The sequence below is a fragment of the Pinus tabuliformis genome, chromosome 6, assembly GCF_031772625.1.
Source record: "Pinus tabuliformis cultivar Carrire ecotype Pingquan chromosome 6, CPIR1, whole genome shotgun sequence".
Taxonomy (NCBI): Eukaryota; Viridiplantae; Streptophyta; class Pinopsida; order Pinales; family Pinaceae; genus Pinus; species Pinus tabuliformis.
In genome coordinates this window covers 1,165,071,765-1,165,094,914 of record NC_142292.1, presented here as the reverse complement: position 1 = coordinate 1,165,094,914, position 23,150 = coordinate 1,165,071,765, and the positions used below count along the sequence as shown (strand labels likewise).

Below are 23,150 nucleotides of genomic sequence, written 5' to 3'. Positions count from 1 at the left end.
TTGTTTTTCTTCTTGGAGGATAAATTCTGGGGAAACTTCCCTGCAGCAAGATAATTGGCTATATCTTCATAATTAAGTAGAAATAGAAAAAAGATATTCATTTGGGAAAGAATCTTCAATAGGAGTGCAATTATCACCAATAGTTAGCCTAGAAAGAAATTCAGCTACTACATTGTCTTTTCTAGGCTTATCTACAATAGTGATATCAAATTCTTGTAACAAAAATAACTAGCGTGTAATCCTACCATTTGTAATTGTCTTATTCATTAAAAAATGAATGGTAGAATGGTAAATGTGTACAAATACTTGATATCCGATGATGTAATGCCGGAATTTATTGATGGTGTGCACAACTGCTAAGAACTCCTTCTTAGTCACTGTGTAGTTGAGCTCAGATGGAGTAAGAGTTTTACTTATGTAGTAAATAGCATTTATGCTCCAGTTGGCCCAAAACATCACCTACAACAATATTTTATGCATTTGTAGCTATGTGAAATGATAGTTCCCAAATAGGTCCTCGCAAGATTGGAGCTGCTGATACACAATATTTTAGCTTTAAGAAGGCCTGCTCACACTTCCCTGTCCACAAGAAATCAACATCCTTCATGAGAAAGGAAAATAATGGTGATGCAATTCTTGAAAATTTATCTATAAATCTTCTATAATACCCTACATGCCCCAAACAACTACATACCTCTTTCTGCATTTTGGGGATTGGAATTCTTAGAATTACCTCTATTTTTGCAAGGTATACCTTGATTCCATTAGTAGAAATGTAATTTCCAAGCAAGATCCCTTCAGTCGTCATCATGTGACATTTCTCATTTCTCAAGGCAACATTAGTCTGTAGACACCACTCTAACACTTTTCCTAGATTGACTAATTTTGTTTCAAAAGCCTCTCCATAATGTGTGAAATTGTCCATGAAGATTTCTAGACAATCATTCAATAAGTCAGAAAAAATTCCCTGTATTGCCCTTTGAAAGGTTGTTGGTGCATTATAGAGCCCAAAAGGTAGCACTCCATATGCATAGGTTCCCCAAGGACAATTAAAGGTCATTTTATCCTGGTCTTCTGAGGCAATATGTATCTGACTGTAGCCACTAAATCCATCCAAAAATGAAAAGTATTTCTTTCCAGAGAGAGTATCAAGGACCTGATCTATAAATGGTAATGGAAAATGGTCCTTCTAAGTGGCCTTGTTGAGTTCTCTATAATCAACACAGACTCTCCACTTGCCATTCCTTTTAGGAATGATGACAAGCAGTGATACCCACTAACTGTCAGATATTGGATAAATAAAATTAGCACTCAGTAGTTTTTCTAGTTCTTCTTTCACCACTTCCTTTAGTGCAAGATTCATGCGACGCTCTGCATGTCTGACTGGTTTGTAGCCATCCTTGAAATAAATACAGTGAGTGCATATATTAGGGTGGATCCCTTTCATATCCATATAATCCCATGCAAATACCTTTTTATACTTTTGTAACAGTTGTAATAGCCATTGATTCTATTTAATAGTCAAATTGGGATTAACATTAAAAACATTTCCAGATTCAATCTCAATTAGGCTACTAGCAGTATTTTGAGTAGTTCTCATTGGTTCAAAATTTATGTCTTCCACCTCTTCCTCCTGATTTTCATTTTTAATAGAAGCAACAGAAAGTTAATTACTAATAAAACCATTAATAAAATCTTCTTTTGTCTCATCTTTGAAATATTGGGCTTTGCCTAGAGTGAAGAGTGGTAGGGAAAGATCTGACTCAGGTTCAAACTCATCCCACCAAGGGTTGTACACATCCACATTTCATTTTACAGGATAAAGATTAAGGTTCTGGGTTTCCTGGTCATCTGAGATTACCATGGATCCTATCTTGCAGCCTATGAATGCATCTATAGTGACCAACCAAGGCCTCCCTAAGATCAAAGAATGCCCCCCCAAATTGGATTTGGGTTGTAGGATAAGGAAATTAGTCGGGTATCTCTAGGAAGCTATCATAATCAGTACATATTCTAACATCCACTCGAGTTTAACAAGGGACCTACCTACCAATTCTAGCACAGTAGTAGTGTGTTTGAATCCCTATAGCCCAACAACGATAAAGAGATCTTTCATCATTACATTAATGGCAGCCCCAAGATCAAACAATGCATTGGCTATGGGTTGATCATTAATGTAGATGGTGACTGTGCGATTTCTTGGATCATGGTACTTAGTAAGGAGAGGCTGAGCAGACATTAATTTGGATAACTTTCCCATCACATGTATGGTGGCAGGGTCTTTAGGCTTCCTCCCAGGCTTCTTGATGCACAAATCTCTCACTATCTTGGCATAGATGGGTACTTCTTTAAGGGCTTGCAGCAAAGGAATTCGTACATACAAATTTTGCAACTCCCTAAGGAAATCAAATTTAGGCTATGAAATCATCCTAGGTTTGGCTAGTATATGAGGGTACAGGGGGGTCCTGCGTAACAACAGTTGAATCTGTTGTTATAGGTGTATCAGCCTTCCCCAAATTATTTGTTACAAATGTAACAGTTCTTCGTAGTTCGGTTGTTACAAATGTAACAACTTCCTTTGTATCAGCTATCGTAGACCTAGTAGCCACCTCAGAGCCTCCAACTTCTCCTCTAGATGGTTCACAATCCTCCTCCGTAATGATAGGGGAGTGACTGGGGTTAATTATCATGCCCGATCGCAATTGTATTTCATTAAGTTCCACAGGGGTAATAAAGTAGGTCTGGAAGGTTGTAGGAGCCTCTATGCCCTGAGCTGCTTTATTGTTTGGGTTTGAGTTAGGTTGCATAGGTAGTTGGGGTCGCAAAGGTGGTGGAGGAGCAGGGGCTTGGAAAGGAGGTAACTGCAGCTGTTGCTATATGGGTGGTGTAGACAGAGCTAAATTTTGGGCATTTCCTCTCCAGTTCTGGTTCAAAGGGTATGGTTGAGATTGAGGATATTAAACAAGAGGAGATGGAGGCAATTGGTTCCAAGGTGAAGGGAATTGAGCTGAAGGAGGGGAAAAATATTGTCATGGATATGGTTGGTTATTTTATGCAATATTCCACGAACTGAAAGATGAAAAGTCTTGAGACATACATGGAGGTCGTGGTTGCCATGGCCCTCCTTGGTGTGATGAATTAAGAGTATTGCACCTCTTCGCTTGATTCTCTGAGTACTGCCTTTGGTCTAGGAAGCTCTGAACACTTCTCTGTCGAATGCTCGAGCTTGCAGATGTTACACAGGCTGATGCTATTGAATTCACATTGATTTGAGGATGTTTCTTTTGACAAGTCAGACAGAACACGGTCAAGGGTGTATCAACTTCTTCTTGTGTATTTTTGATCTGTGTTATTGTTATCTAGGCCGAGAGAGTACTGAGGATATCAGTCTTGAAATTTTCGAACAAATTTCTGATCTCTACTATAGTTACTCCTCCACCTGCATATTTTTGCATGCGAATAGAGGCATCTCGAATTGTACTTCTTCCTTTAGATGATCCCTGAGAGCATCATAGGCAGAGATTTATAATTTAAGTGAATGGCTCTTGTGATACATCCCCTTTTCCTAATAGGTTCAGGGTGTCAAGGCAGTCATCCCTCATTCCTTTAACGAATATAGTATTCAATATTTCCGGGTCTAAATCATTATGTTTAGACCTCTCCAGATTGTAGTGGAACCATTCCACATAATATTCCAGGATTTCTACCTCCTTCTGTGTCATTTTAAATATCTCTTCCCTTAAGTCCCTGGTCCTACAATAGTCTTGGTACTTTGACAAGAACGTCTCCTTCATAGCATTTCATGTTGAAATGGAAGTGGGACCTAATCCCATGAACCATCTCAAGGCTGCTCCTTTTAAAGTAGCAGGAAATAGCTTTAGTTTCTTAGAATTTGTTGTATAATCATAACTTCTACATAGGACATAAAACTCAAATGGAAATGTATCTAGATCTTCGACAGTTATCCCATGAAAGGATGGTAAGGATGATAGAGGAATGTTTTTCATAGGAGCTTTACCTCTGATATTCTTGATTGGAAACTCAAAGGTGGTGGTAGTGGTGTCTGTTTCAGCATTGTTATCATTGTTGTCTCTCATGATGTATTCTTCTAACCCTTCATGTAGCATACATTCTTCGAGCTGTGTTTATGATGGCCCTACAGGCATGATTAATGCTTCAGATACCATTGGGGTTGGTTGTTTCACCTCACTACCTGTATCCCAATATGGATAAATCAATAGGCTCTTTTCCACCTCAGCTGTCTGACGTTCCCTCTCGATTTCACCTTGACCTTCTGTCCTCAAATTCTAGCAACTAACTTCCCCTTCTTACTCATAAATCAAATCTTTGATATTGGGGGTATGAGTGCTAGCCTTAGAACGATACGGTCCTAAGATGGAGGGATTGGAGGTTTTTTCTTTCGCCATGGGAGCAACCACCTTCTGTGGCCCTATTTTCCTTGCATTCCTTTGAGAGCTAGACTGTTCCTTTTCTTCCTTGGAGATTAATTCCTCGATAAATGTCTTCCTTCGCAAATCTTCACCCTTCATTTCCTCTTTACGACCCATCGTTCCTATGACTTATTAGAGTGGGGGTGATTTTAGTGTCTCTATAAGTCTTACAAATGCACACATGGACCCTATGTGTATTAAATCAAACTCTAAGTGCCTCAGTCTTCTACAGTGGTGAGCCCGCCTAGGTATGTTAGAGTGATGCACAGGTTCTTACCCCTCGTCTTACCGCCCAACGACTGAATAGTTGAAGACACACTAATCAAAGCATCAAAATGTCCTAAGTGTCCTAGTGATCACAATGGTGAGCCCTCCCAAGTATGTTAGAGTGATGCGTAGGTTCTTACCTCTCATCTTACCGTCGAACAATTGTGGATTAGGAGCACTCTATATCAAACAAACCACTTGGATGATTGTATCGTCAACTTGACATCCCCGGCAACAACGCCAAAATGTAATGTTATTTTGATCAACCTTAATTGACTCAGACTGCAACATTAATTGTCAACCCAGGGTAGGTCTTGTTGTTTCAATGGAGTTCACATTGTCTGTGCTAATACACTCCAACCCAGCATAAGATAGTGCAAAAAAGATATAAAAGATGTTGTTGATCTAAATTTCTGAATAAAACCATGCGTGTAGATACAAAAACACTTTATAAAATTAAATCAAAACTCACAGCTATTGAAGTAACGGTGCGCCACACAAGAACTAACATTTATTGCAGCTTGTTACCATTACTCTATTGTTTAACTTTGTGTAACAGCATAAGATAAATAGAAACAATAACGAATGCAATCCAGAATTTGTACAGTAATAACGAGAAACCATAAATAAATGAACTAAATTGAAATGTACACTACCTAGTCACTGCAATCCCTGCTAAAGAGGAGGGCCCTTCCTCCTCAACGGGGCACAGGAAGAACACAAAAAGTGATTAATGAATCAGTTGGAAAGTAACATCATCATTGTGCCAATTGATATTGAATAAGTTCAGGATTACAGAAATAGAGTAACAACACTCTTCTATATGCCATCCACTAATACATAAAAAGTCGAGTATTTCATAATTATTACAACCCAAAAATTAGAAAGCAAACCAGTCATGAGAATCTCTCGATTCTCATGCTAACCAAAAATAAAGAAGTGACAATTTATTACTAGCTAAATATACATCGGTTCCAACTACTTGAGTCTTGTTGCTTCAAAAATAAACAATCCTACTACTGACAACTGTTATGTGGAATAATACCCACATTTCCAGCTTCGATGCAATAGCATTGAGCAAATGGTGGTTAGGGATGATGCAACATAAATGATGAAATCGTTGTTGATGTGACAGTGGATCCACCTGAGGTGTAACAGCATCTGATGTGTAACAACAATCTATAACAGCAACAACCTGTAACAACAACAACCTGTAACAGCACCTAGTATATAGCAGTGGTCTGTAACAGCACTCAGGGTATAACCACGAACTGTTTCACCCTTTCCTACAGTTAATCTTTGTTGTCTATCAGCTTCACAGCTTCATTCGCACGAGCTAATACCTGAAAAAGATGAAATTCCCAAAATACTCCTTCAATGCTCTCCCTGTTAGCCACAAAAAGGAATAAAGCCTTGTATTATTCAGTAAGATACAAAAAAGTAACATGGCAGTAAAATGGATTAAAAGGGTAAGAAAACAGAGAGTTTGGTCATATAAGGGAAAAGGCTTTGAGGATAGAAAGGTCAAAAAAGGGGAAATAATGTGTAGAAAATAGGTAAAAAAACACACCCAACACCATGTACGTGTATTCAAGAGTATGGATGTTGTGGTGTGTGCACATGCAATCCATCTATTGGGAAACTCACCTAGGTGAATACAAAGGCATAGGTCTGACTAGAGCTTGACTCATACTTTGATGAGTTGATGTGTAGTGTCACCAATCCAGATGATGAACCTGAGTATGGCAAGAAGAATGCTACAACTCCCAAGGCTACCAACTGTAATTATCAACCCGGGGTTTGTACAAACTTAAGAGGTGTCAAAACTATATGTGTGGCATACAATGTGTCCTTTCTTTGTTTTCATGATGTAATGGAGTTCATGTACTGAAGTCAAATCCTAAAATAATTACAAAAAATGAAATGTTCGAAATAGAACCTTAACCTATTGCAAGAAACAAAGTACAAGGAAAGAGACAGAAATTCAATGCTAAATCACACCATTTCCTAATTAACTTCCAAGAAACTATGCTTTACAATAATGCTAAATTATCATGAACCAAATGCTACTATCTATGAATGAAAGTAGGAAGCAACAAACATCACTAATGTGCAAGTAAGGGGACTGAAATAAATCTGTTTTTGTCTTTTTGTCTTTTCATGCAAAATCAAGTATGCAAACTAATTTCCTTTGGTGATGTCGTAGGTGAATTAAGGATGTTGTAGGTTGGATGGAAGGATTAGGAGATGGTTGGATGGTGTGGGAGACCCTTGGGAATATTTTGGTGACTTCCTAGAGGTTTTCTCTCAATTCGACCTCAAAACAGACCATTTCAGGAAAACCTACATGATGTTCTAGAGACCTACAGGATGATCATGTAGGAATTACAGTGAACCTACAAGATACAACCGAGAGAAAAATGGAAGGTGTTGGAGGTGATGTAAGGCTTAGGGAAGACTGTATATGGGTGGAATGGAGTGATAAAATGCCTAGGGTCACTTAGAACTAAAAATCAAAGTTGGGAGATGGCTGGATTTGCTCAAAAATCTTGGAGAAGTTTCCTTGTGAAATGATGAAATTGGCGAGGGTTTAATGACCAAGAAAATCAAATAAAAATTGGATGGGAATTTTTTTTATTTTATAGGATGTATTACGTCCCTATTCCAAATGAAATCACTCAAAAATACCTCTGTTAACCCATTCTAAAAAAATAATAAACATTACTAGTCAAAAATCTAGAAATTCGAGAACTAGTGAGCTAGGAAATATAAAAAATGTCTAACCAAATCAAGTGAAAATGAAATGGGGTGATTTTTGTTATGAACTAGAATGTTTTTCTGATCTAATTCAAGTGAAATTGAGTCGATTGAAGCTCATTAACATGCTCTAAAAAATAGCAGGAATTTATTGTTCTTTGCTAAAAAGGAGGTCCAACAATCTAGATTTGGGAGTAAGATGACTAATCCAAACAACTCAATGATTATTATGAACTTCCAAAGCTTTTGCAAGGATGAAATAATGTTTTTGATCTTGCAAAAGAACTTACATCAACCATTTAACTCAATCCTACAACAATAAATCATTAATACTAAATGCAGAAATAAAAAGAAATAAAAACTAGAGATGCATGTGAATAAGCAACGAAAAGAAGGAAAGAAAATGATACAAAAGGACTCTAAGGTTCCTGGGATGCTGAAGCCGAAGGAAATTCAGAGACCCATAGAGGAGAACGAGATTTAGAAGCTGAACATGACACCAATCTTCATTATTTTCATCAATAGAATTACATCCTTGAAAGAAAATACAATGGAGCTGCAAAATACAAGCTCTCTCCACAATAACAATAATGAAAACCTTTCCCTAGAGGAAAATTAAACTCGGTACTTATACGCAATGATTATGAATCATTCCCCATGAATGGAGGAAGATTTCCCCACCAAAATCCCTTGATTAGTGGATCTACTCCCCAATACTAGGAATTTGCATTAAATGGCAGGGAACACATTTCTAGATTTTCTCAACCATTCCCTAGAGGAAAATGTCACTTGGTACTTATACAAAATGATTAAGAATAATTCCCCATGGATGGAGGAAGCTTTCCCCACCACAACCCCTTCATCAGTGGATCTTCTCCCTTGATTAGTGGAACACATTCCTAGATTTTCTCAATCATTGGAGTTCCAAAATCTGTGCCATAATTCAATAATATCTTGTTGACTTATTATTTATTATTGATCCTCCAATAGTAGGGAACAAGTCCCTAAATTATCTTCTCCTCCAACTCTTCACAATCTGCCCAATATTCTCATAATATTCCACAAAAATAAATAATATTAGGCACAAATATTCAATTATTCATAAACCTTCCTAATGAATATTTTAAATTTAAAAATAAATTATCTAATGTAAAAAGAGAGTTTTAATGTGCTGAAGTATGGTCATAGGCCTTAATTTATCTTTTAAATTAGAGGCATGGGCCTTAATTTATGTCTAATTTAGAGGCCCATCATAGTCCCCTCGTGAAAGTGTTGCTCATCCTCTAAGCAACTTCATGACCTCAATGCGCCTCATCCATGGCCTTGATGGCCTCTCTCTTGTGCATTAAGAATCTTGGCTATAAGCTCTGCAATGACAAGCCCAAAGACATATTTGTTCAAAGAAAAATCATTGTTTCTTGAGACCTTTAGCTTGCTTTCTTGCCCTTATTCAAGATGAGTTCTTGAGTATTTTTTTAGTTTGGCAAGGTTTTCCACACCCTTATTAGCATAGCAAGTCATTTATTTGCCTTATGACTACCTCCTGTAGGATTTCCGGGTCACTGTAATTCCTACAGGATCATCTTGTAGGTTTACACGGGATCTTGTAGAAAACACAAGCCCCTTGTAAATTGAAGTAAAGGAGTGGGAAAATGACAGAAATAGTGGAGGAATGAATGGTAATGAGTGGTAAAATAAAAATGTGAGTGACAGGGGTCCCTTTGTGATCCTCCTTTTCTCTTTGACTGTCCTTCTTGCTGACCTATAAATGGAAATTTCATGAAAATGGAGAGGATTCTCTCTTTGTTTTTTTCTTCTTTTTTTCAAGAATGAAATGGGATGGATTAATGATGAATAGATAGTGAATCTGAAGTGGATGTGATGCAGAAAATGGGTGAATACAAAAAATTCCAATATCCCTAGGATTTAACTCAGAAACCGAGTCAAATCTTCATAAAAGAATGGTTTCAGCCCCTTTCATAAATCCCTATGGGGAATGATTTATTAAACCCCCAATTATAGTCTAACCATTCATTAAAGAATGCCGCACATAGATCCAAACCCCACCTTATAACTTTGGTCATAGTAGGACTTAACCATAACCCTTTCATCAACACTTAATCTATTATAACCTTTTATAATAGATATTACATAAAACACCATAAACCATACCTTTTCCACCTAAGGCCGAACTTCAAAATAATTACACCCACATTCATAAATTATCAGCTGCTTGAACTGTTAAAACATGCACACATTCTCGCGTGATCACCGTTCAATCAAGCATCCAATGAATGGTCTGGATGGTCAAACTTCAACGATGGTTAAACCTTGTCATATAAAACCCATCGGGTCCAAAATCCGAATTAAACTCCTTGCTTGTTCACACTTGATATTCATCTGATCATTCATTCGACAAATGGTCTGATCGCCTCTGGATTTCAACTCAATTAATTCTCATCTCATAACCTCATCAGGTCTGTTTTCTAGAAACTGCTTATAGCTTTTGAGGCTGCCCAATAATCTGCTTACCACCTTTGGGAAACTACTCTTCTGGTTAATGCGTGCACATCTTCACTACTCGATGACCATATATCTCCTTTGATCAATGATCACAACCCACTCGTGACTATTGACTTGCGAAGTGTTGACTACTTTATTGTGCTATCAATGGTTAATCTAAGCCATCCATCTGCCAGTTCAAATGATACGATTTAATCCTCACCCTCCTTTCACCCTTCATAGTTTCTTTACCATCCTTTTGTAATTTGGGAAAAGTTTGTGTTCTCTGTTATAAAAGATATTTTCAATCTTCCTTTGTCTACTATAGAACTCAATTATTCCCGCTTCCGGTTGATCCTTCCATCCACTCAACATGGAATCTAGATTTCTACATGCCTTTACACATGGTTTGGTAAACAATTAAATACGCATTCCATAAAGGAAAACTCCATCATACATTCATGCTATTCAACACAGAATTCACAGTATTTCTCAGGTTGTCAATCAATACACCATAGGGTTATTAAAACACATATAGATACAAATTCCTCATATCCTATTCAAACCAAATAAATATAACTGTTTGGCCTAATCTCCACACAGGGAGGATCAATCAGCCACTATGCCCTTTTATCATATTTGAGAATAAATAAACACTCTCACACATTTAAATAAACAAAATTAACTAATATCTTATCTACTAACTCCTTGTTAGTCACAACATGTGATCATTCCATCACATTGCTGACTAGGTCTAAATGCTCCTACATCAGACTCGCAAAGTTGCAATTTTTCATGAACTCTTGGTAATGTGTTTCTTCTGTTGATCATCCAGTATCCTGAAATTTACTTTGTAACTGATCATCACTTTCATCATGCTGCTGACTTAATTCTTTGGCCACTGTAACTTTTGTTCCTCCAGATTTCCAAATCTTATTTTGTTGCTGTCTTTTTTCCTTACTGATACAAATTCCTTTTGTTAATTTCTTTTCCTTGCTGTCCCTCTTCTCATTTGATTTCATCTTCCACAATTTCTAAATTTCCTCCTTACCATTTGTTCTTAACTGAACTCCTCTTACATCTGTCTACTGTACATTCTTCTTTACCATATAAATTATAAAATTTATGTCCAATTCTTCTTCACCTTTGTCATTTACAAACTGTTGTTTGTATTCTACAGCTTCTCTTCCATTATAATTAAAGATAATCCTTTCCTCTATGTTATCAAGTTCATATAATATCTTTTCCAACAAAATACAGATTCCTTCATATTCAATAAGCAAGTCAATTACATATGACTTCTACTTCCTGTATAAGACAGAATTTCCATCACAATTGTCAGACTCAAAATAACTATGGTTTTCAATCTTCATAGGTAATTCTACCATCAAATCTTTATACTATCCTTCTGCATAAGTTATGAAATTCTCGTCAATTTTCATTTCCATACTTTCCTCTACACTATACATTGTTCCTTGTTCTAACACAAGACTATCATTCAACAATTCAATAGCTAGGATTTCTTGGAGCATATAATTGTGAAGTATCCTTTCACACTCTATACTTGTACCATTGCAGCAAAATGATGTTGTTTTATCTTTTCCTACATCAGAAACAAAAATTTTGTTTTCTAAGACTTATTCATGGTTTACAAATTCATAAAAATAATCCACTTTAAAATCATAGAATTCTTGAACTTCTGTATTTGTCAACATCATCATATATTCCTTCACAATTTCCATAATACTTTCATTTTGATTCTCTGTTGAAGATATTTCATTCTGGTTATCATCACAAACTTTCATTTTCTTATATTCAGCTTCTTTAATCATGACAATTTCCCTGTCAATATAATAATTCTCAAGATTATTAAATACATTCTCAAAATATCTTTTTGTTTTAGTCATCTCTTCCAGTAATCTCACTTCTTGATCAACATGCATAAGCACATTGTCCAATTGTTGTTCATCACTTGTCAAACTTGAAAACATACAGAATATGTCAGTTTTAAAAATACAAGGCTCTTCATTTGAAGCCTTAGTGATTAGCTCCTCATGCTTCTCTAAACTATTATGATAGTTCACTAAGTTATTGAGAAATTCTTCCTCAACATCTCTAACTTCTTCCTCATTAGAGAAAACTTTTGGGATTGCAACTTCTTGACTATGCTTGGCAACTTCATCATAATTTTGTAGAATACCTTTCTGTTCTACACAACTTCCTCCAACACTCAGTTTATCCAAATAAGACAACAGTGCCTCCTCTTCTATGATAAGTCTTTCATCTTTCAAAGATTTCCTTGATTTAACTTCTTCAACTAAGTTCTCTCTGTCATCTTTCCTTTTCTTCACTTCACAAATATGCAATGCATTTATTTCCTTTCCTGTTTCCATTTCCCATTGATCTTCTATCCATGGTAAAATTCTTTCAAATATGATCCGATATGCTTTTACTAAGAAAAGACACAACCATTCAGACATACCTTTTAATTTACTCCACCAATTGAAGTCTTGAAAGTCTTTATGCATCTCCTTTTGTGTTTGTCTTACCTTTGCCTCTTTCACCTTTTCATACACAGGTTCAAATTCATTAGGCTGAATACTTGCAATTTTACATTCACAGAAATAGTTAACCCCAAAAATATGAGATCCTCTTGTCTGTGAGGATGCTACCAGCACATTCCTCTCATTTTGACTTGGATAGATCAGTTCTTCACCACTATCACCACTATCTTCACTATCTCCTTCCCCAAGGAGAGATCCTTTCTTTGGTTCACAGATGTATTCTACTCCTTCATTCTCAACAGTTCGGAGTATTAATTTCTCAACAAACAATTCTTTGACAAGCCATTTAACTCTTTTTCCCACATAAAATCCTTGTTTCCATTTTTCTCTAATTCCTTTCAATACCAACTTCTTCAAACGACTGAGTTCTATCTTCATCTTAGCCAATAATATGTTCCTTTCTTATTTACTCATTCCTTTGAGTCCAACTACTTCAGCACTCTTTTTCCTCTACTTCTGACTTTCCTTTGTACCCCTGTCATGACTATCAATAGTCAATTCCATTTATTTCTCTAGTGAACTTTCCTTGTTCACTAGTGAGCTGCAACTAGCCTTTTTCATCTGTAACAAGTCTCCTTCGTGCCTCACCAAACTTTCCTGAGTTTAGCCTTTTGGCACCTATTGGTTCTTTCCTCGAACCTTTCACTGACTAACAATTCTACCTAACACTCCTCTTGTTGGAATTATTATCTCATATCCACAATCACAATTGTGGAGCTACCTCAACAACTTCTACCCAACCATAGTTGGAAGTTATTCTCATCTTCTCTCGAACACTCCTTGCTTTAGGCTTTGCATCTTCAATTGCTCACTTCCTTCTTCATTCATTAATTTCATTTACTCTTGGGTACTGTCACCTTTACTCATCTGAGAGTTCTTCTTGCTTTATCTTCTTAATCATAGCTCATATGCTATGATGCTGGTACAATCCATTCTATCTTTCAACAATTCCACTGCTTCTACTAACCTTCACAATCTTATCTCAAGATACATCAAAGTAACCTTTTAAACATGCAACTTTTCCTTCAAATATGTCTTAAAAGTAATTCCAATTTTACTTTTCATAATGGACTCTTCAGCTCTCAAGATCAATTAAGATTAGATCTGAATTTCAATTATTTTACCAATTCATTGCAGACACTATCAATTCCTTCTCATAACCTATTTGTAAGCAAATCATGTCTTGCTTCTACAAATTCCAAAATTCATTCCTTGTAATGGCTCTCTTTTCACATCTATTGAGTACAACCTTCAGTCTGACTGTTCCTTCATCTATCGATATCATTGTCTTCAACAATTCTTTAAGAAATCCTCAATCATTCTCAGTTTTCACAAAATTCTTCAAATCATTTAAATGACTTTAATGCCATAGCAAACCACTCTTCTATTTAGCTTTAACTTCTAAACCTTTCATTTCAATTTATCTTTTAAATCAAATCAATCATTCAATCAACTTACATGGAATTTTCATTTTCCTGAAAGGAAAACACCTTCTCCTTTTAAATTTCAATCCCTTGTTGTTCTTTAGACATTCAAAACACATCTCTATGAAACCATCAAAATAAACATTCTTACCAGACCTTCATCAGAGATTCATTGCTTCCCCATTATGACCTTAGTGTCCTTTGTAGTCTGATCCCCATCTGTATCAAATTCACTTCAGTGCAATTATACATATGCTGGAATTAAAATTCAATCTCTCAACCAATCTCTAGAGCATTGATCTAGCTCTGATACCAAAAATGATGCAGAAAACGGGAAAATACACAGAATTCCAAAATCCTCGGGAATTTTAGCTTAGAAATTGAGTCAAATCTTCATAAAAGAATTGTTTCAGGCCCTTTCATAAATCCCTATGGGGAATGATTTATTAAACCCCCAATTATAGTCTAACCCTTCATTAAAGAATGCGCACATAAATCCAAACCCCACCTTATAACTTTGGTCGTAGTAGGACTTAACCATAACTATTTCATCAACCATTAATATATTATAACCTTTTATAATATATATTACATAAAATACCACAAACCATACCTTTCCGCCTAAGGCCGGACTTCAAAATAATTACACCCGCATTCATAACTTATCGGGTCCGCTCGAACTGTTAAAACATGCACACATTCCTGTGCGATCACCATCCGATCCAGCTTCCAATAAACGGTCTGGATGGTCGGAATTCAATGATGGTTAAGCATTGTCATATAAAACCCATTGGTTCTGAAATCCTAATTAAACTCCTCGCTTGTTCGCACCTGATATCCATCCGATCATTCATTCAACGGATGGTCCGATCGCCTCCGGATTTCAACTCAATTAATTCTCAGCTCATAACCTCATCAGGCCTTCTTTCTGGAAACCTCTTACAACTTTTGAGGTTGCCCGATAATCTGCTTACCACCTTTGGGAAACTGCTCTTCTGGTTAATGCGTGTGCATCTTCACTACTAGATGACCGTAGATCTCCTTTGATCAATGATCACAACGCACTCGTCACTATTGACTTGTGAAGTGTTGACCGATTTACTGTGCTATCAATGGTTAATCTGAGCCATCCATCCTCCAGTTCAAATGATACAATTTAATCCCATCGTCCTTTCACCCTTCATGGTTTCTTTACCATCCTTTTGTAATTTGGTAAAGGTCTGTGTTCTCCGTTATAAAAGATATTTTCAATCTTCCTCTGCCTACTATTAAACTCAATTATGCCCGCTTCTAGCTGATCCTTCCGTCAACTCAACATGGAATCTTGATTTCTACATGCCTTTACACAGGGTTTGCTAAACAATTAAATACGCATTCTGTAAAGGAAAACTCCATCAGACATTCATGCTACTCACACAGAATTCACAGTATTTCTTAGGTTCTCAATCGATACACAATAGGGCTATTAAAACACATACATATACAAATTCTCACACATAATACACACAAATTCACACTATTTGATATTATAATATTTACAAGGAAACAGTCACATTCAGCTGTTTCAGTTCTCCCTTCTCTCATCCATCCTATCTTTCCATTTGAATCTAACCTAGCTAACGTCTTGAATTATGCAAAAAAAGCTATATTTATACAAGAATGGATTCATGAACCAATTTTGGTTCAGATATAGAAATCTCTCACTCTCTCGTAAAGAATCTCTTCAACTCCACTCTTTAAAAAACAAACACTAAATCAAGCTTTCAAAATCCTCATATCCTAAATCTAATTGTTTGGCCTAATCTCCACACAGGGAGGATCAATCAGCCACTATGCCCTTTTCTCATATTTGACAATAAATAAACACTCTTACACATTGAAATAAATAAAAATAACTAATCTCTTATCTTCCAACTCCTTGTTAGTCACAACATGTGACCATTCCATCACATTTTTGACTAGGTTTAAATTCTCCTACATCAGGATGGAGGGCTTGGAGTGCTGTGATGACCTTGGCCTTTGTAGAAATTTCTTATTTTAACTGCTGTCCTCATTCCTTGAAATCATCACCCTTCATAATTTGACTTTTCAACATTGCATGAGTAATGGAGTGAGCTGCAATCAACTAGTTGAAGGCGGTTGAGACTACTAACCCATCCTTAGTCTATAAAACCTCATCTCTTATGCATTGACAACAAATTTCTAGCTCAAGAGAAGAGGTCAAGAATATTGCATACATGTACCTACCTGATGGTTGTTGGAGAGACATGCATACTTCTGCTGAGTTCATATGTGCAGGTGTTGGATGGTGATGCTGATGACCCTGATGTTGCTGCTAAGCTCTGGAGGAGCTCCTTTGACCTCTGGATCTCCTTTAAAACTGCTCACTACCAATCCTATAGGTGTTGTTCTGTATCCTATAGGTTTACATGACATCGACTTGTTTTGTCCATATCTCTGAAACACTAGATTGGATTGAGCTAAAACGTTTTGAGCATGATGCCATCATCATTATGCACCTCCTCATAGAAACATTTTGGTCAATGGATGCATGGATTTCAAGAAAAATTAAAAATGGTTGGAGGTTATAGTTGCATATTTCTTGGAAACTGTGCACTAAAATTTGCTAAAAATTTCTTGGGCATGTTACCATCATCCATATGCATCTCCCCATGACACATGTTTTTAAATGGATGCATGAATATTAAGAAAATTTAAAAATGGATGAAGGTGATGGAGGCTAATTTATTAGAAACCGTGCACTGGAATTTTCTGAAATTGCTTGAGCATGTTACCATCATCCATATGCATCTCCCCCTGAAACAACCTGGCAAATGGATGCATGATTTTCAAGTTATGGAAAAAAACAAATTTATGCTCTATGTATTTTTGTGTCCTGTAGTAAAATAGAGCATCGTGTGTTTATTAGGACACCAAGGAAAATAAGTGGTAGAAGCTTGAGAATGATGGGTCGATGGTGAAAATAGATGAGGGTGATGGAGTGGCATGGCCTTGGACTTGTTGGATCATTTGAGCGAAGTAGGAGAAAGTCAAAATTTGACTTCTTTTGACAAGGCTTGACCAATTTTCCTTTTGGTACCAACTTTTTCTTGTTACTTGCGGATTTTGGAGAGTACATACATGCATGGAGCAATGATTCTTTTTTTTTTAGGCGTACTAGCAACCTCATGAAGTTTTCAACTAGTAGGTTTGCCTAGGCACCTAGAAGGAGGTTTTCACCTAGGATCTTCTTCTTTTTTCTCTTTTTTTTCTTTTTTCCAACCCATTTACGGCCTCATGGATGTTTTCAATCAATGAGCCAATTTGAGGTGCCTCCAAGGAGGTTTTCACCTGAGATTTTTTTTTCTCTTACTTAAAAGAAAAAAAAAAAAAAAAAAAAAAAAAAATCTACCCTACCCTTCTTCAAAAGTAAAATCACATTCAAGTATAAGAATACTTCCAATGGAGCCATGTGCACATCAAGATAACATACAAAATGATGTGGAGGCTTGACATGTATGCTTTGACATGTACGTGGATTTGAGAGACCAAATGATTTGACTTTGAAATGATCAAGCATAGTTGAGGAAGAGAGTGATGTTGCAACTTAGTGACTCTCTAGAACCATATTTCAATATAGTTGTGATGTCCTTGGTCCTTTTGCTAGTCTGGACCATTCTTCATGTCTTCTTCTACCATTACCTTCAAATCTTCCTCTTTTTGTTGATTGTTCTCTTGAATACATGGAGATTTGATGGTAACCATGAGGGAGCTCTCTCGATCTTTGATTTTGATGTTTGCTCTTCATCAAGTGCAGCCCATGATTCTATGGTCTTCTCATTCGAATCTTCTTCCTCTAGATGTGGTCCTTCAATGATATCAAGATAATCTCTTTTTTGCAATACTCTTCTTGAGATATGGTGAATACCTTTGAGCTCAAAAGGAGTTGTTTGGAAGTGTTGTACCTCAGCATTGTAATTGGGTTGAGCTACTTCAATGTGTGGGTTTGGAAATGGTGGTATAGGTAGTTGAGTGGGAGTGTATAATTGAAATGGATGTGGTTGGTTTGTAGTTGTGGTGGAGATGAATGGTAAGGATAACATGTAGTTTGGTATGGAGGATATTGAGGAAAATACTGAGGATATCGTGGATGGCTCCCATAATTTCTTTGCCAACCTTGTTGCCAAGATTGGTTTTGGTGTTGAGATGGCCAATGTTGCCAGGGAAAAGGTGTGTTCCAATTACTTTCAGGTGGATATGCATAACCCTGAAATTGTGAATTAGGTTGTTGCATCATATCAGGATGAATAGGTTGTCATGGTCCTGTTGGAGCTACATAACATAGCTGCATTGGTGTTTGACTTTCTCCATTGTCCTCTGGTAAACTTCCTTCAGCCTTGTTAATGATGGGCCATGTTTAACATCATGTGGTTCTACAACACAAACATCAACATTTTTTTCCTTCATCTTTCATTCTTAACATTTCTAATTGTTTTGTTAGATTTCTAAGAATTTCCATTTTAAAATCATGAAACAAGTTTCCAAGTTTAGCTTGACTTACCAATCTTGATGTTGATTTACCTACTCTTGTTTTTCCTCTTGATATGTGTTTGCATGTTTCACAAATTTCCTCAAATGCTAATTGATATACATCACCTCTACTCATGAAAATAAGGATATCAATCCATTCATCCCTAATTGTTCTAAGTAAGAGGGTTTTTTGTGTGTCGGATCCTAAATGATGTAATTTCTCCCTTTTAACATTATACATGAACCTCTCTATTAGATCCTCTAGACTCTTATCTTCTCTTTGATCCATTCTAAAGATTTATTATTTTAGATCATGATATTTATATTTTTCTATAAATATCTTTTGCATATCATTCCATAATATTATTGAATTAGTCCTTAAACTCATGAACCATTTAAGAACTCTATCCTTCAAATTTGCCGGAAACAATCTCAGTTTTTGAGTTTTTAATAAGTAACCATAAGATCTATAAACAATTTCAAATTAAAATAGAAATTTTTCCAGATCCTCTCACCTTAGGCCATGAAATTTTGGAAGAAAAGATGGAGGATTTTCTTCATGTGCACACTACCATCAGTATCTTGAATGGGAAATCTGAGCGGATCTTCCTCATTTTCATCATCTCCATCCATTTCGTCTACATTCTTTTCCATCTTCTTCTACCTGAAAAAGTAAATGGTGATATGGATCTTATTGCACCATGTGATAAAATGCGGTGGTGGTTTGGTGTTGGAATTTTGTTTTCGTTTTTATGATTGAATGAAAACTATAATGCTATGCAATTTTCTACTTTTGAAATTAAATATGCCTAATGAAAATATTTTTTTGTTTTTGCAAAAATAAAAAAACAAATGAATCAACTAGGGAAAAGACAATGCATACTTTGACACCTCCCCGGAAATGGTGCCAAAAAGTGATGAGCCTCGGTATTGCAACAAGAATGCTGCAACTCCCTAGGCTATCGACTTTAATTATCAACCTAGGGTTCGTACAAACTTAAGAGGTGTCAACACTATATGTGCAGCGTACACTGTGTCCTTCCTTTGTTGTCATGATGTAATGGAGTGCATGTACTGAAGTCAAATCCTAAACTAACTATAGAAAATGAAATTTTCTAAATGGAACCTTAACCTATTGCAAGAAAGAAAGTACAAGGAAAGAGACGAAAATTTAATGCTAAATCACACAATTTCCTAATTAAATGCCAAGAAACTATGCTTTGCAATAATGCTAATTTATCATGAACCAAATGCTACTATCTAAGCATGGAAGTAAGAAGCATAAAACATCACTAATGTGCAAGTAAAGGGACTGAAATAAATCTTTTTTTTTTCTTTTTGTCTTTTCATGCAAAATCAAGTATGCAAACTAATTTCCTTTGGTGATGTGGTGGGTGAATGGAAGGTTTAGGAGATGGTGGTGTGAGAGACCCTTCGGAGTATTTTTGTGAATTCCGATAGCTTTTCTCTCAACTCAGCCTGAAAGCAGACCATTTTAGGAAAACTGACGAGATGTACTAGAAACCTACAGGATGATCCTGTAGGAATTACAGTGAACCTATAGGATACAACCGAGAGAAAAATGGAAGTTTTTGGAGGTGATGGAAAGCTTACGAAAGGTTTTATATGGGTGGGATGGAGTGATAAAATGCCTAGGATCACTCAAAACTAAAAACTAAAGTTGGGAGATGGATGGATTTGCTCAAAAAGCTTGGAGAAGTTTCCTTGTGAGATGATGAAATTGGAGAGGGTTTAATGACCAAGAAAATCAAATCCAAATTGTATTGAAAAAATTTTTTTATTAACTAGGATGCCTTAGGTCCCTATTCCAATTGAAATCACTCAAAAAGACCAATGTTAACCCATTCTAAAAAAATAAAAAAACATTACTAGTCAAAAATCTAGAAATTCGAGAACTAGTGAACTAGAAAATCTAAAAAATGTCTAACCAAATCAAGTGAAAATTCAATGGGGTAATTTTTGTTATGAACTAGAATGTTTTTTTGATCTAATGCAAGTGGAATCAAGTCGATTGAAGCTCATTAGCATGCTCTAGAAAATAGAAGAAATTTATTGTTCTTTGCTAAAAAGGAGGTCCAACAATCTAGATTTTGGAGTAAGAAATATAATCCAAGAAACTCAATTATGAACTTCCAAAGCTTTTCCAAGGATTAAATAATGCTTGTGATCTTGCAAAATAACTTAGATAAACCACTTAACTCAATCCTACAACAAGAAACCATTAATACTAAATGCAGAAATAGAAAGAAATAAAAACTAGAGATGCATGTGAATAAGCAATGAAAAGAAGGAAAGAAAATGATACAAAAGGGCTCTGAGGCTCCTAGGATGGCCAAGCCCAAGGAAAATCAGAGACCTATGGAGGATAATAATCTTTATAAGCTGAACATGAAACCAATTTTCATTATTTTCATCAATAGAATTACATCCCTGCAAGAAAATACAATGGAGCTGCAAAAATACAATCTCTCTCCACAATAACATTAATGAAAATCTATCCCTAGAGTAAAATTCCACTTGGTACTTATAAAAAATTATTAGGAATCATTCCCCATGAATGGAGGAAGCTTCCACACCAAAATCCCTTGATTAGTGGATCTATTCCCCAATACTAGGAATTTGCATTAAATGGCAGGGAACACATTCCTAGATTTCCTCAATCATTCGCTAGAGGCAAATTCGACTTGGTACTTATACAAAATGAATAAGAATCATTCCCCATGGATGGAGGAAGCTTTCCCCACCGAAATCCTTTGATTAGTGGATTTTCTCCATTGATTGGTGGATTTTCTCCCTTGATTAGTGGAACACATTCCTAGATTTTCTCAATCATTGGAGTTCCACAATTTGTGCCATAATTCCATAATATCTTGTTGAATTATTATTTATTATTGATCCTCCAATAGTAGGGAAGAAGTCCCTAAATTATCTCCTCCAATTCTTCATAATCTGCCCAATATTCTCATAATATTCAACAAAAATAAATAATATTAGGCACAAATATTCAATTATTCATAAACCTTCCTAACAAATATATTAAAGTTAAAAATCAATTATCTAATGCAAAAAGAGAGGTTTGATGTGCTGAAGGATGGTCATAGGCCTTAATTTATGTTTTAAATTAGAGGCATGGGCCTTAATTTATGTCTAATTTAGTGGCCCATCACCAAACTTTCCCATGAGTGTAGACATCATGCGCATGTATGTTGCTAGTTCGTTCACATTAAAGATAATTATGCACATGATTTTAGAGGAATTGGACAGAGGAGCCCGAGCAGTGTACCTGGATGCTATGGAGGCAAGATTTACGTTCTAGAGAGATGTCACCTTGGAGCACATAGACACCATCACGGAGTACCGCTCTTGGCATCAGTATGTTACTGTTGATCATCACGAGGATGTTGAAGAGTTGGACTTCCATTGTTGTCTAAGTCACAATGATGTCTAGCATGGATTGCTCGAGCCATTTTGTCTCACATCGGTACATGTGCATTGTAATGTAATGTCTTGTCAAGCGTAAGTCAAGTTTTAATAGTTGGATGTAACAACCATAGTGTAGATGAAGAGTCATGAGGGTAGATGAATTGTCACAAAGGGGAATGTCAAGGGTCACCCCACCCTTTGCTATAAATAGTCCCTCATAACTCATTGTAAAGGATTTTGGTCAGCCAATATTCTGATAAGACTATCTTGGAGAGAGAATGGACAATATTGTAATGAACCTTGGCTTCTCCACTGCATAGAGCTAGTACATCTCTTTGTAGGAGTAGGCAGTTTTGGCTATAACATTCTGCTGTTGGAACTAGTGGTTGGACATGGATTTATTGTATGACTAGAACTTACAATTCTTAATATAACAAAAGACAACACATTTGATGCATATGTGGTATTGTATTCTATGCTATCTGGTTTACTCTAAATGATATATGTATTTGTTTACTTACGCATGCATGTATAGCTATATCTGTATGTTTGTATGAATCTTTCTGGAATGTGTTGTTGGTTTAACCATCACTTTAGATTTCTAGCTAACTTTCCTTCCATGATGTGATGCATCTTTGCTCATGTGTTCCCTTCTTAACTGTGTGCTATCACAGGTTTCCAAGGGTCACACTCATCTCAACCCCCATGCGTTAGAACCTCTCATGCACCTTCCTTGACTCACCACAACTCTTACACGATTGCTACTAATAGATTTATCTCACTTGCCTCTGTGCGAAATCACTGTTAAGGAATTAATGTACAACCCACTACTAGGACTCCTACATCAAATGGAATGAGGTCTAATTTGGACTTCTTACTAGGGAGATCCCTTGACATGTTGGAGGGTCCAACATCGTCAACATTTCTCGCACTAGAAGGAGGGCCAGATGTCAAGTTGTGTCCTCTCATCCTGTTTTGAACCTTTTCATATCTATCATGGATCCTTGCACTATCCTCCCTCCACAATGTTTTTCGAATCACAAATATGTCACCATCACGAGGGAGTTTTTCGATCACTTGTCCACATAGATGTATGATGGTGAAGGCGAAGTGGCTTGACCTGAGTTCTTACATGACTTTCTTTCCATTCTTCATGATGAAGATGAATGTTCTGACAAACAGGCTTGTTTGTTGCTTGCATACACACTTCA

At 36.3% G+C, this 23,150-nt stretch overlaps 1 pseudogene; it reads right to left on the bottom strand.

Annotated features, from left to right (window-relative positions):
- Window positions 1-11,805: 11,805 nt before the first annotated feature.
- LOC149262932 (CLIP-associated protein pseudogene) overlaps window positions 11,806-23,150 on the bottom strand; it is a 44,196-nt pseudogene continuing 32,851 nt past the window's right edge.